At 38.3% G+C, this 14370-nt stretch overlaps 1 non-coding gene across 1 annotated transcript; it reads right to left on the bottom strand.

The window, feature by feature from the left end:
- Positions 1 to 7707: 7707 nt before the first annotated feature.
- Positions 7708 to 7917, bottom strand: LOC122653340. Its single transcript, XR_006331772.1, has one exon. It is a non-coding gene; the product is annotated as a small nucleolar RNA U3 (small nucleolar RNA).
- Positions 7918 to 14370: the final 6453 nt, after the last annotated feature.

The following is a 14370-nucleotide window of genomic DNA, read 5'->3' as shown; positions in this document are numbered from 1 at the left end:
ACAATGCCAGGAACCTTGTGCACTGGGGACGCCCTTTTTTGGGTGATCTATTAAGGTCGGTTATACTGTCCTTAACGTTGGAATCGTGAGGAAGAAGAAGACATCCAGTCTTCTTATTTGCTTTTAAGGACAGACGTCTGAAATTACACAACCCTCCCCTGCTTTTTTTAAATTTGTTATCTCCAGTCTGAATTTTAATACCAGATTTGTCATTTTTCTTCATAATCTTAATTACTGTAACGTCCTGATCCTGTTTACTTTATTCTTAAGGGTCCTAAACTGCCAGAAATTTACAATACTCCCATTGACCGCATTATTTTGAGTTTTTTCATTCCAGTGGACCCATAGCGACCCAAATTTAGGGTTTTAGAAGCCGGGGTTGCATCAAGAGTGTTATCATTCCATACGAGCATTGAAGATGATACTTCCTACAACCATGCACATATGGCCTTCTGATTCATTGTTACAGGCAATTTAAGGGGTCATCTCTTGGGTTGGAAGTAGGATAGAAACCAGATTAGCCACACCCATTAACTGCCTGATTTTATGTACCTTTCCACCAAAAAAGGGCATCCCAATGCACGAGGCTCCCGCTACTGCAGGTCTGGGAGGGGCAAATAAATGAATGCAGCCTTACCCCCTGCTTTGTGGGAGAGGCTGTTTCCAAGTTTTGAACCCGCAACCAACAGGTTGCAATAGCACAAATGACATTTCCACCAATTCTTATTTCTTTTTACCTGTTTGAGATCATCTCAATTGGATAGTTAGGGTCATCTAGTAATGTTTTTCGCCAATACCCCATCCAAATGATGGCCCACTAATTGAACAGTCCAAACACCAAAGGGATGAGTAGATGGGCCACCATGTAGGAAGCAATATATGTTTTTTTTTTGGTCTGTCAGGGACTCAGGGCACATCATTTTCTTGAGTAACAGATAAGTACACTATTTGCTAATTGTTTCCTGTTTAAACAAAGTGTGGCCATCTTTTTCCTCATCCACCTCGTTTTCCCTTGTTGAAAGTCTACTTATTTTATGGAAAGTTCCCTCAAATTCAGGGGCAATTGATTTTTGTTTTAAATAAACACCCATAGCTACTGAATTGCATTTTATCTATTTATTTCATTGTCCAGTAGTTTACATTTTCTGATTGTTTCCGGAGATTTTGATTCATGGTAATTGTGTGATTGACAAGTAGTTTTGTGAGACTGTGAAGAGGAGCTTGAAGACAACTTTAGTTTTTGCAGTTGGCAATTTTGCTCAGCAAATCTTCTTCTCTGTGGAAGGGAGGACTTTTAGGGTTGTCTCCTTGATGTGAAATGAAGGGTCTTATAACCTTAGTGACGAGGACAGCCACCATAGAAGAAGGTTACTTTGATAATTCCTTGCGATGAAGGAAACCAAAAGCAACTATTGGCTAATCCCATGATGTCCCAGTGCCATGAAAAGGGATTGGATTTCATTTCTGTGTCATTCTACCAGCGAATTTCTTGGTTTTTTTTGTGGGTTTGTTGGCCTTAGAAACTGGCTGAGAGAGGGCATGCATTGTTCAGCTCTGCACTCCTTTAATGGCTGTCAGAATGAACTTATGTTGGAGAGATGATCCTTCCAACTGTTTGTGTATCTAGAGGTGATGATGCATTAAGGGGAGAGTTAGAAGGTGGTTTGAATGGCTAGCCTACTCAAGAAAAATTTTGGCATCATTTTTTTTTTTTGTCTGGGTAAGATTTGGCCTAGGTTCTCCTGTTTTGTCAATTGAGGTTTCCTATAAGTTCTCTTTTGGAAAAGGGGGGGGGGGGGGGAGGTGGAGTGGAGTCGTCGCAGTGTTTTCCTGGTCAAAATTTTGTACAGTCTGGCTTAGTCTTTGTTTTTTGGGTCATGATTTGAGTACTATTGTGTTCTGAATGTCTTCAAGATCTTGGCCCCTTTTTTGGAGGCTTTATTGTTCTCTTTTCTGGACTGGTTGGGCCTTTGTGGGGTTGTCTTTTGCACCTAAGTTCTTCCTACCTTCTTTTTCTTTCTTTTTCTCGTCTAATACTTTTTTTTATGATTAAAGAAGAAAGTTGAAGGAACAATCATGGTCAATATTGAATCTTTAATAAAGTGATGTGATATGCATCCTCCCATGGTGTGGAAGATAGCTCATCCGTAGGTGTGGATGACCATGGTCAACAAATGCATTAAGATGTATTAAGTCAGTGCTACATGCAACATAGATACCATCAGGCAATAATTACTTTCTGATGAGCCCAAGGTTGCATGATTTGATCTAGTTATCGTGAAACTAGTTAAAATTTGTGGTCCATGATAAATTTTTCTATATTAGGAATTCAACTAATCCCGAACCAGAAAATCGAGCAAGACACTAGTTCTTACTGGATCACAGAACAAGGAAACAACCCAAAAAAAATGAGTGAAAACTGAGTATCACAACTAATAGAAGAATGGATAAATCTGGCCTGTTTGAATAGGATAACTAGAATAGAAAGAAGGGATAAAAGGGCAGGAATCCACATGTAGTGGTTTTGGAATCTACGAAAATCCATGAAGAGAATGCACTATTCCACTAAGGAGTTCACCTTATCCTTCACTTGGAATCCACCATGCACACTACTAAATCCACAACTACTGATTCACAACAGCCAAAGTCGCAGAAAACTGAACTAAAACATTACTTCTAATTATTTGGGGAGGGCCTATAGCCTATGTGAGCTAATCCAAGTAGGGTAGTATATGGATTGATTACGGATAATCTCAAAGAAAGTAATATAAATCATCAACAGATAAAGGATAAGAAATAGAGAAATCGGATTATTAACATCAGACCAATTCCAGCTTAAGATAAGATAAAATAATAAATAAGAAGTGAAATAGAAAACAAATACTAAGATCCCAATTAATCCAGTATTCCTACCTCCTACCAATATTTTAGGATTATTAATTTTGCCCATTACAATAAAAATCCCTTGGACCAAAGGCCCAAGCTGATGTGAGGATGTAACCTGGCGCATACCTTATTTCCACTAAATAAGCCACTGCTGTGATTTATCTCCATCAGAAATATTTTGTTTCTATGTTAAGGCATCATTGGTTCCCATTAAAATGAATTCAATGTTTTTTTTTATTTGGATAAAATATTTACAGTGGTTTTTATTTTTTACTTTTGTAGAAGTGGGAATTGCTATATGATTAGTCTTTTTTTTTTTAGTGACAAATTCAATGTCGTAAACTTACCATTATCCATGGTGAATAGTCCCTTATCTCCTCTTTCTTAATATCCACAATTTGTCTAATTTTCAGGTATAAGCATTCTTTTGACCTGAACGTTGAAGCGGACCTCGATTAATAAGAGGTGGGATACTTTGTAACTGTTCTTTCCCCCCCCCCCCCTCATATGTCTAAAAGTTTGAACTCCTGCTTCTTCGAAGTGAATAGTCCCTTATCTCCTCTTTCTTTTTAAGATTCTGAAAGCAAGAATAAAACTTGAGGCATTGATTCATTCTGTTCTCTTACTTGGGCTCAGAGATGGGTTGAGTTAAATGCGTTATACATGTATTTTCTAGGTCTCTCTTAGAGCATTCTTCAATATCGATAGATGATTATACATTAATTCATAGTTAGTTGAAGTGAAGTTGGGGCTGTAGTCAATGATAGACGTGCAATGTTAGTGTTTAATTTTTTAGCATGTAATGTTAGTATTTATTAATTTCTTGTGAATAATGATGTCACGGATATTCAAAATTTCGTATTTGGGCGCGTTCGTATCCGTTTAGGAGGATCCGAATCTGTTAAAAAACTAATCGGATACAAATATGATAATCCCCCTATTGGATCGATTATTATCTGATTCGTTTAGCAATTCGACGGTTTAATAGGAAGTAAAGAAAGGACCACAGATGGAGGTTTTATGAAGAGAAAAGGCTGCAAATGGCAGGGGAATAAAAGAAAAGATTGTGATGAAATTGTGATTGACGGTGGGTATGGTAGGGATGATAATTGAAGTTGAAGAAAAGTTAAAACAGAAAATAAAGATAGTTTTAGCTGCTAGAGATCCACTTGAGCCCACCGTAGGAGTCCACCTAGGTCCACCAAAATTATCCATAGTCCACCTGAGTCCACAAGATATAATTCTTCAGAGAAGAGTTCTTTTTTTTTTTCAAATTTGGAATGGCCCTACAGCCTCCACGATTTTTGTATTTATAAGGGAGGAAGAGGTGAAACTACCTCTTGGATACATGCACTAAATACTAAATAAATGAACTGTTGGAATTCCAAAGCTGAGTGGGATTCCAACACCTAGAAACTAATCCCAATACATAGGAAATAACTCTCAAAAGAATAGAAGCTTGTTTCTAGACTTTAGAACTACAAACAAGGAAAATAATAAATCTACATATTATGAAAAGACACAAAAAACAACTAACTACAAACACTTAATGCTGTCTAGGAATTTTAAAAGACAAATAACAAATTTTAGTCTTTTGGGGCCAAACTTGAGTACCCCAAGAAGTCCGTGGTTTTGTTGAGAGGGCCAGAGTCATTTCAGTCCAGGCTGGACAGAACTGGGCTGAACTTGAACTTGGGCTGGGCTTGAACCAGCCGGATGCTCTGCATCAACTCTTCCCCAGTTAAAATTATTTGTCTCCGACGAATGGAAATGAGACAAGTAGTTGTAATAGAGATCCGGGTTGAGGTCCTTGAAGGTAGCCTCATGTATCCAACTGAGAGTTGTCTTGGGACTACCTCTCCAATTCACCAAAAACTTATAGTGACACCCGCATTGAGTATTCACAAAATTGTACCCAACAACACTTGCAATGTGTCAACGAGACGTGAGTTTCGCCTTCTTGTGAGATGAGAAAGCTCCAGTTGTGATGGACTGTCATTTTTTTTATAGGAAGGAGTTGAAGAAAATCAACTTGGGTGTCCACGTGTGGGTTGCAGTCCTCACACATCCGTGCTCCTTTGGGGTTGTTTTTCATACAATAAGTATGCTCAGCGCCATGACTACACTTGCTACAAAAGACAAGGTGTTCTCTCCATCCTTCATTGCCGCAGAAGTTACTGACTTGCTTTGGGTGGAAGACGACTTCTTATCATCAGAATTAAAGTAGTTGTTTTGTGAATATACATATGAAAGGGGGCTGATGTGGAATGGCTGATTGTGATCAATCCTCCTGCTGTCCTCAGCTTGAGTTTGGCTGCAAAGTTCAAGGCTTTTGTGGGGAGGCAAATCATTAGTGACCTCAACCTTGTGATCTAAATTTTCCTCAACCACTTGAAGCTGATGTAGAACAAGTACTGCTGGGGTATATTCAAATTCATCATCGCCATTGACCTCATTAGTATCGCAAGGTATGCCATTATTGATTTCTAGGATCGAGCCCTACCACATGATCCTAGTCAGAATGAACTTATGTTGCACGGGTCCTTGTCCTCCAAACAATGCTATCCGCAGTCATACTAGGATCAAGCCCTGCCACATGCATATCATTTCTTACCACTTATCAAATAGTCATTTTAGGCTTGTCCCTACCTCTTTTAGCTGCTTCAAATCGAATTTGGTCACTCTTCCTTACTGGTGCATCCATGGGTTTCTGTTGAACATGACCATACCACCTCAAGCGGCTCTCACGGAGCTTGTCCTGGATTGGTGCAACCCCCAATTCGGTTCTAATACAATCATTCCTTACTCTATCTCTCTTGGTCTTGCCGCACATCCTCCTCAACATCCTCATCTCCGCTACGCTCATCTTATCAATATTACTCTTCTTAATGGCCCATAAATCACTGGTCTTATTATTGTCTTGTAGAATTTCCCCTTAAGCTTAATAGGCATGCGTTTGTCACATAAAACTCCTAAAGCACTTCTCCATTTCATCCATCCTACTTTAACTCTGTAGGAAACATCATCCTCTATACACCCTCCAATTCCTCCAATTCCTCTTCCTGTGGTTGTCACGCGACCAAAATGAATCCTACCGTTCATTTCAAAATTTACTTTTTTGCTTTTCCCAAAAAATAACTTTTCTATGCTTTTTATTTTTTTCCCACTATACACATTCTCCTCTCGATTCTCTCTCATCTCGACCTCTGCAACCTATGTGTGTGAGAGGGACAAGAGTCTGCCGGAGTTCAAAATCGGACTATTTCTTTGATTCCTCTCTAGATCTGCAACCTGCACGAACCTGTCGGAGAAGTTCTTTTTGGACCGCTCTTTCTCTGTGAACCCTTACCCACCTCTGAGTTTTCTGGAGCAACCGCACTGTGGTCTGTTCTCTAGCATGCGAAACCTTACCCTCCTTGGTTCGTTCAAGAGGAACCTCTCTGTGGTCCCTTTACCCTCACTCTTCTCGGTTTGCGGTATCAACCTTGCCTTGCCGGAGGACCTCCAAGTTCGACCCCCTGTTCCTTTAACTATCAGGTTCGAGCCACTCTCTCACTCCTCTTTCTCTTGAGTTATGTTTGGTTTCTTTGATGTTTATTTAGGATAGAAGAAAATACCATTATCTATTTATTCCTTTTGCATTGCCTTTGATGATTCATTTAGGGTACACGGGGCTCATTCAATCTGTAATTCTTTTCTTGTATTTTTGGCTCAACCAGAATTGATCCCCACTTAAAGATTTGTTTCTTCTTCCCTTCTTCAATATGGAGATAAATTGGGTTTGAAATCTGCAATCAGAACCACTATTCCTCTCTTCGATGTGAATTTCCCTGTGGTTTTTCTCCTGTTCATCATCTTCAGAATGAGAAGACAGGATTCAGTAGGGCGGATGTTAGTTTCTGGACTACTTGGATCATCAGGATCGTTGTCCGGTGATTTTTCTCTTGAGAGTCCCACTGCAGCCCTCGCAGTAGCTGTTGCATAAGCTGCAGATTCAAAAGCAGCTTGAGCTGCAGAAATAACATCTCTGTATTGCTTCCTTGTCTTCATGGATTCAGAGAATTGCTCTTCTCTCTCAATGTTTCAAAAATTCTAAAAAGTCGTACCTCTTGATTCCTTGTACCTCAGTAGTCACAGAAGACTCCTCTTGAAGCTTAAAAGCAATTTCTTTTAACAACTTCATTCTATTCTCCAAACTGGGTTGTCAAGTTGAGAATTTCTGAATGAACTACAGAGACCGGAAACAAAGATTAAATCTCATTCCATAAGAAATAAACTGAATTAAAAAAATATATATATATAAGAGAATTTGTAAAACCATACCCTTGGATTAACTCCACAATTATTACACAACTCAATAGCTCGAGAAGTGAATTCCCTTCCATATCATGATATGAAAAGGTTTCGAATCTCTTAGAAGTTCTGGGAATTCCTCACATCTTCAAGCTGCAAAAACTAAGGTTGAGATTGCTTCCTTAAGCTCATCAAGGCACTCTCTACATTTATTCATTAACATGGATTAGAATCTGGAAAAAAAAAATCCATCCAGAAAAAGTGAAAAGAGAGAAACTTACTTGTCATTTGCAATGAGAACTAACCTTTCAATCAAAAGATGACAGTTGCCCTTCAATCATAACAAACGCATCCAACATGCTCTGCTCTTTGATTAATAACCTGTTCCATGAAACTTCAAATAATTATTATAAGATGTGATTGCCTTCTATGCTTATTTCAAGATTTTATCATTTTTTATTGATTACACTGAGAAATGGTATGACTACAATTGGGAATTCTTAATATGTTTAATTACTTACCTGGATAGGATAAACTGACCAAAATCACCTTACCTGGAAAGAAAAAAAAAAAAAAACCTGCAACTCATCTTCCCCAAATCGTTTAGGGTTTGGGGAAGATGAGTTCTTCCCCACCCTTCATCTTCTTCTTCCTCCTTGACTTAGGTTACTGTATCCTTAGAACTCACGGATACAGAGATACGAGCCTATAGAACACATCCTGTTCAAGTAAGGTCGTTCCTCCTTGACGACGAACACCTCTGCAACCACTCCCTCTTCCCTCCCTCTCTCTCCTGCTCATTCAAGTTTCCCCCCTCCCCTACAAACCTGACCCACCCTATTCCCTCTCCGCCCTACCACGCTCCCTTGCCTCTGCCCCTGCCTCCACCCAGCTTACTCTGCTCTCTTTGCAAATCCCCTTTCTCATTAGCTTCACCCATCAACGAAATCATTATCATCATGGACTCTTTAGCATCAGAGCTCACTAGGGAAAGAGGAGAAATGTGAAGGCCACTCAATGCCGTCGGGTTTGTTGCAATCAACTCAAATGTTATTCCATCATGAAATGTTTGAAGTGAAAATAGATTTTCCATTTCATATTACTGAAATAAGAAAAGTTGCAGATCGGAGAATCACCTCGAGTTTGTTTTGTTCTTTTATTTAAAACCCCAAACAGATTTTCCATTTCATATTACTGAAAGTACGACTACTCTTTTCCTCTGTATTTTGTTCGGCTTTTGTTTTCCTACCTTTTTATTAATTGAAAAAAAAAAACATTTTTCAAAGAATTTTGAGGATAAAAATGGTTTGGCTGGGTGTGGCTTGGGTGGATTGCAGGATCTGTTCTATAGGCTCGTATCTCTGTATCCTTGAGTTTTCTGATTCAAGAACTCATCTTCCCCAAACCCTAAACGATTTGGGGAAGATGAGTTGAAGGTTTTTTGTTTTTTTTTTTCTTCTTCCAGGTGTAAGGTCATTTTGGTCATTTTGGTCATTTTACCCTATCCAGGGGGCAGAATGGTCCATCGAAGTTCAAAAACTAGATCCGCTATGTTATAATGTCTCTGTCTAACGACAGGGACTATAGTGGTACTTAGTTTGGAAAGCAGGGGTACACGTGGAATTAGTGAAAGTTTGGGGGGGGGGGTAACTGTAAGTTTGGCTATTTGTAGGGGGGGGGCATTTGGAAATAACCCTTCTTTTAATTAGGAAGACTCTTCTTCTTCTTACAACCCCGAGTGCAGCTCACATTCACGTACGGAGCGTCAACCCAAGTCGATCGGATTCAGATCCTCTACTGCCGAGCTGTCCGGTAGGAACATGCTGCCCAAACATAGTGAGGCGCGTAATGACCGCCTTACTCCCACTCGGGCAAGGCCCTTGGGCAGGGGTAAGACGATCATTACACACCTCGCCGTGTCTAGGCAGCACGATCCTGTCAGGCAGCTTGGCAGAAGAGGATCCAAATTGAAGTCGACCCGCCCCTTCCCTTCGTCTTATTCCTACAACCCCAACCTCCCCCATCCCTTACTGAACAATTGAGTTATGTACACGTGTTGTTTTACGTAAGTTTAGTATGGGTTACATGGTAATTATGAGAATATGTCAATATGGGAAGTCAGTAGAGGGATGCAGACCAGCAAGATGAAGCAAAAGGGCAAAGGAATAAAGCATGAAAACAGGATTTCGATAGATTTGGATTTGACCCTGATTTTTGTTAAAAATAGGATTTTTTAAATCTTTTCTCTTAGTCCTAAGGATGTCAAATTGGAAGCAGAACCGATAAATCGAAATCGAATTCGGACTGAAAAACCGGAACCTAACCGAACCAAATGGAATTTGGTTAAAATCCAAAACTAAGGAATAGAACCGAGGCTAGACTTGGTTAGTTTCCGGATCCAACATAGAAACCAACAGTTAGAACCAAAACCGAACCGAATTTGGGAACTGATATATTATAAGACTAATATATTTTAGTATAATACTAATATATTATATTATATTAAATTACTAATATATTATATTATATTAATACACTATAACATAATAATCATATATTTTACTAGTATTGGATTTTATAATAATACTATATATAAGGTATAAATCGAGTACAAGAACCGGATCCAAACCGTATAGGAACCAAAATTTTAAACCGGAATCGTATAAGTTTGATATGAATACCAAATTTCAGAACCGAGGCGGGACTTGGTCCGTATCTCCCTGGAATCGAACCGAATAACTGTTCCAGACTGATTTACACCCTTGTTCCATATCAATCCATTGATACAGGATAATCAGTATCGTAATGGAAAAAAATCCTCTCCAATTCCTTAAGGCTTCGTTTGGTTGTAAAGGGAATTAAAGAAAAGGAAAGTGAAATTTTTTAACTTAAAAGGGAAAACTTTTATAATCATTACCCCATGTGAGTATGTCACTAAGTCTAAATCATTCCATATTTGGTTGTTAAATTTCACTTTACTTCATCCATTTTCCTTTGATTTAAAAAGTAAAAAAAAAATTACATGTCATTTCATTACTAAATATGATAAGAAATTTATGTAATTTAGACAACGGAAAGTCGTATGTACGGCTTGGAGGGAGATCTTTTATATCTTTCGAGATCCACTCTACAATATGGGGTCAAAAAGCAAAAATAAGTGATTTTAGCCCTTCTAAACAGAAAACAGATTTTTGAATCTCTTTCACGCTCATGTCACGTCGAAGTACTGTAGAAGAAAAAACTACAAAATCCGATTCAATATATCGTAATTGATTAGTTAACATGTTGGTTGGTTAACCATATTCTGAAACACGGAAAAATTTCATCGGCTTATTTCTTTTTTAGGTTTAAAATTTGGGTAATTTACACATACCACCCCTAAGATTTGAGAAAGGATAATTTTACCCTCTAGTTTTGAGAAATTCTGTGTACCCCCCCTAGGTTTGCAAATAGTAACAAATAAGTCCATTCCATAAGAGGAGAATTGACAAAATTACCCTTGCAAAAAAAAGAAAAAGAAAAAAACCCTGCAACTCATCTTTTCATCCCAATGTAAAGAAAGTTACCCTAATGCCCTTGCACCCTTTCCCCTTTCCCTTTCTTTCTTTTTCTTGGCTGCTACTTTCCATGTTATAAAACAAAATGATGTGTTTTTTTTTGGTTTTTTTTTGGGTCAAGTGGGCTCACCACTATGGTGGCCTGGAGAGTTACTCTCATTTCATCTCCTTGATCTCTCCCTCCTAATTACTTGTTTACTCAATATCAGTGTCAGCAATGATGGGAGGCATGACTGCTAGAGAGAATCAGGAACTAGTGTTACCTTCTGGTTACATATTCTGTCCCTAATCAAAATGAAAGACTTACCTTAGCTTTCATGACCTTTAAGTCTTAATAATTATATAATATATAGGATCAAAATGTGGATTGATCTATCGATTCTAGAACTGTTGGGGGGACCAATAACTAAATTGGTAGATTTGAAACCGAACCAATAGCTTGTCGATAGATTCAAAACTTGATCAATAAGATATTGGGTGGATCGATTTTTATTCTTAATGGGACGGTCCTGCTCTGGTTCTCAGTTCGACCCAAAATTGTCACCGTTTGGGACCCACGGGAGATTTGGCCACGTAGTATATGAGCCGGTTAGAAGTCAAGCGTAAGATTATGAGCAACCGCCTCACATACGACGATGTGCAACAAAAACCCTAATCTGACATCAGTTTATGTTATATATATATATAGACATTGCAAAACCCTAATCATCGTTAACATCTTCTCCCAATTTGTCGTCCCAGTTGTCTTTAGAATCTATAAACTGCTGCTAGTCTTGCCTTCCATCACTGTAGAGTCATGATCGATGATGATCTTTCGTATACTTCTCTGATGATATTTTCTTTTTGGTTTGATCTGAATAATGTTATGGTTTGCGTTTGGGCTTCATTCGTTTCTTTTTTTTTATTGTAAAAAACTGTAGAGTCATGATCGATGATGATCTTTCGTATACTTCTCTGATATTCTATTTGGTTTGATCCGAATAATGTTATGGTTTGCGTTTGGGATTCATTCGTTTCTTTTTTGATTTTTTTTGTTTTTGTTTTTCTTCTTCTTTTTTATTTTATTTTATGTGGGGGTGGGGTGGGTTTGTTCTTTTATTGTAAAAACATCAGATATTTCTCTTAGATATTGTATTGGCCGGTCTGTTGATTGTACAGGAGATTTCCCAAAAAACTAATAAAGATTATCAAGATTAATTGTACATAGCAGAAGCCTCAACCCTAAAGTTGGATTTTATAGATCCATCCCAATGACCTTTTCTCTCCTATATATCCATGGTGTGGCGGAATCGTTCATATTGATATAGGAATCAAGAATCGGTCTGATTAAAAAGTTAATTACAATGAAAATGATTAGGAATTGGTGTATTCGGATCCTATTCTAATCTAAATCGGACGATTCATCGATCTAAGGATTCTCGATTCTTAAAACCCTACTCCCATGATCCCTTTGTTGTTGTTTCTCTTTTTGGACAAATGGGCTCACCACTATGGTGGCCTGGACACTTACTCTCATTTCATCTCCTTCTTTACTCCCTCCTAATTACTTATTTACTCAATATCAGTGTCAGCAGTGATGAGAGGCGTGAATACTACTAGTACAGTGTGAATCAGGAACTAGTTTTACCTCCTGGTTACATATTCTGTCCCAACGACGATGAGCTTATTATTATAAACCACCTTAAGATGGAAAATCAATGAGCGAAGCTTCTGGTTATATATTCTATCGAACAACGGACAATTTGTAAACTATCTCAAACAGAAAATAAATGAACAAGGGACGATTTATTTTCTGTCTCAGATAGTTTATAAAAAGTTCGTTGTTGTGAAGCCGTGTCTAGAAGGTAGCATGACATCTTGTGTGCATGCCCAATGATGAAGGTGGTCTTGGTAAACAGGTTGCCGTTCTTTTTTATGACGTCATATGTAGCAGGTATGTGCACTCTCGATATCTCAATAATGGTTCAATTTGGGGGTCTCTTAATCCCCTGGCTAGGGCTAGTCTGGACATTGGACACATCATTGGTTCTGATAAAATATCATCCTCTCCATAGTGTATGGTATGGAGCACCCATGCAATTAATGGGTCGCCAAAGAGATCAACTCATTGAAACTCTTCGGGAGAATGCATAGAGTTGTTTTCAGACTCTGATCGATCTATATTTTGTATTTCCTGCTACAATCAATGAATGTATGTTTGGGTTTCAGATTCAGGTTCAGATTCATGGGCCGATTTCATGATGAGTACGTACATGTTTTTGTTTTTGGGTTATGGTGGGTAGGAATCCAAACTTCTGTTGATAAGATTGCTACCGATATGTCTAGGAGTTTGGAATCTCTGCACGTACCAAAAGGTGATATGTGTAGGAGTTTGGATTCTCTCATGGACTATCTAAAATTGCAAGTACAAAACTTCAGCCACTCATTCATTCTGTTCTCTTACTTAGGTTCAGAGATGGGTTGAGTTAAATGCGTCATGCATGTATTTTCTAGGTCTCTTAGAGCATTCTTCAATATCGATAGATGATTACATTAATTCATAGTTAGTTGAAGTGTTCAATCGGATTTGGCTCTCCACCAATCGTGGCTGGAGTTGGAGCCTCCAGCACCCCCTTTCTTCTTGAGCTCGATATCGTTGGATGTCACATCTTTCACTTGTCGAGGAAACAGGTGGCCACATAATAACCTTGTGGGCTTTGAAAAATTGCAATGTTGTGAGGTTTGCATGCCATTGGCATTTTACCTTGTTCTCCCAAAAAACAAGAAAAAAAAAAAACAGCAAATGACTACCCAACTTCATCCCTTCCCCTCTCCCTCCAAAAAATGAATTCTTTCTAGGGACTTATTTTCATGGACAGTGGTCTACGGAAGGAATTTAGGATAGGCACTTTAGTTTTCTCACGTGAAAGGTCAGAATGAAATAACTCTATGAACAGGTAGATCCTATGGCCATGCTTTGTCGAGTTTTCAACCTATTGGGGTTTTCCGAAGTGATAAAATAGAGCTCTGTAGAATCCAAGATTATGGGAGATTGAATGGTAATACACGGACAACTGAAAATACGAGCAATGCATGTCGCGTGGAAAGGGTATCATGAATTTTATCTTTTGTGTGGCACATCTTGACATAGAAGCATGCAAAATTATCCCTCTACCTTCTGTGAAATAAAAACCCTTCTCTTTGGATCCCACACTGTTGCAGACTCTACATGGCCAGGCATTGATCATTTACCCTTTTAATTTGACTGTAGAATTTGACGTGCAATCAGGACCATTTCATAGAGACACAATCAAAATAACACATGAAATTGCAATGTGGTAGCAGAACAAGATCTGTGTCCAACTCAACTTTTTTTTTTTTTTTTTTAATACCTTCGCATAAACTTTTTTGCCTTCCCTTTTTGAGTAAAGTTGGGGCTGGAGTCAATGATAGACGTGCAATGTTAGTGTTTAATTTTTTAGCCTGTAATGTTAGTATTTATTAATTTATTGTGAATAAGGACGTCATGGATATTAAAAAATTCTTATGTGATCTGTGTTCGTATCCGTTTAGGAGGATCCAAATCTGTTAAAAAACTAATCGGATACAAATAAGAAAATCCCCCTATTTGATCGATTATTATCTGATTCGTTTA

Source organism: Telopea speciosissima, chromosome 2, assembly GCF_018873765.1.
Source record: "Telopea speciosissima isolate NSW1024214 ecotype Mountain lineage chromosome 2, Tspe_v1, whole genome shotgun sequence".
Classification (NCBI taxonomy): domain Eukaryota; kingdom Viridiplantae; phylum Streptophyta; class Magnoliopsida; order Proteales; family Proteaceae; genus Telopea; species Telopea speciosissima.
This window is presented reverse-complemented; position numbering and strand designations above follow the sequence as displayed.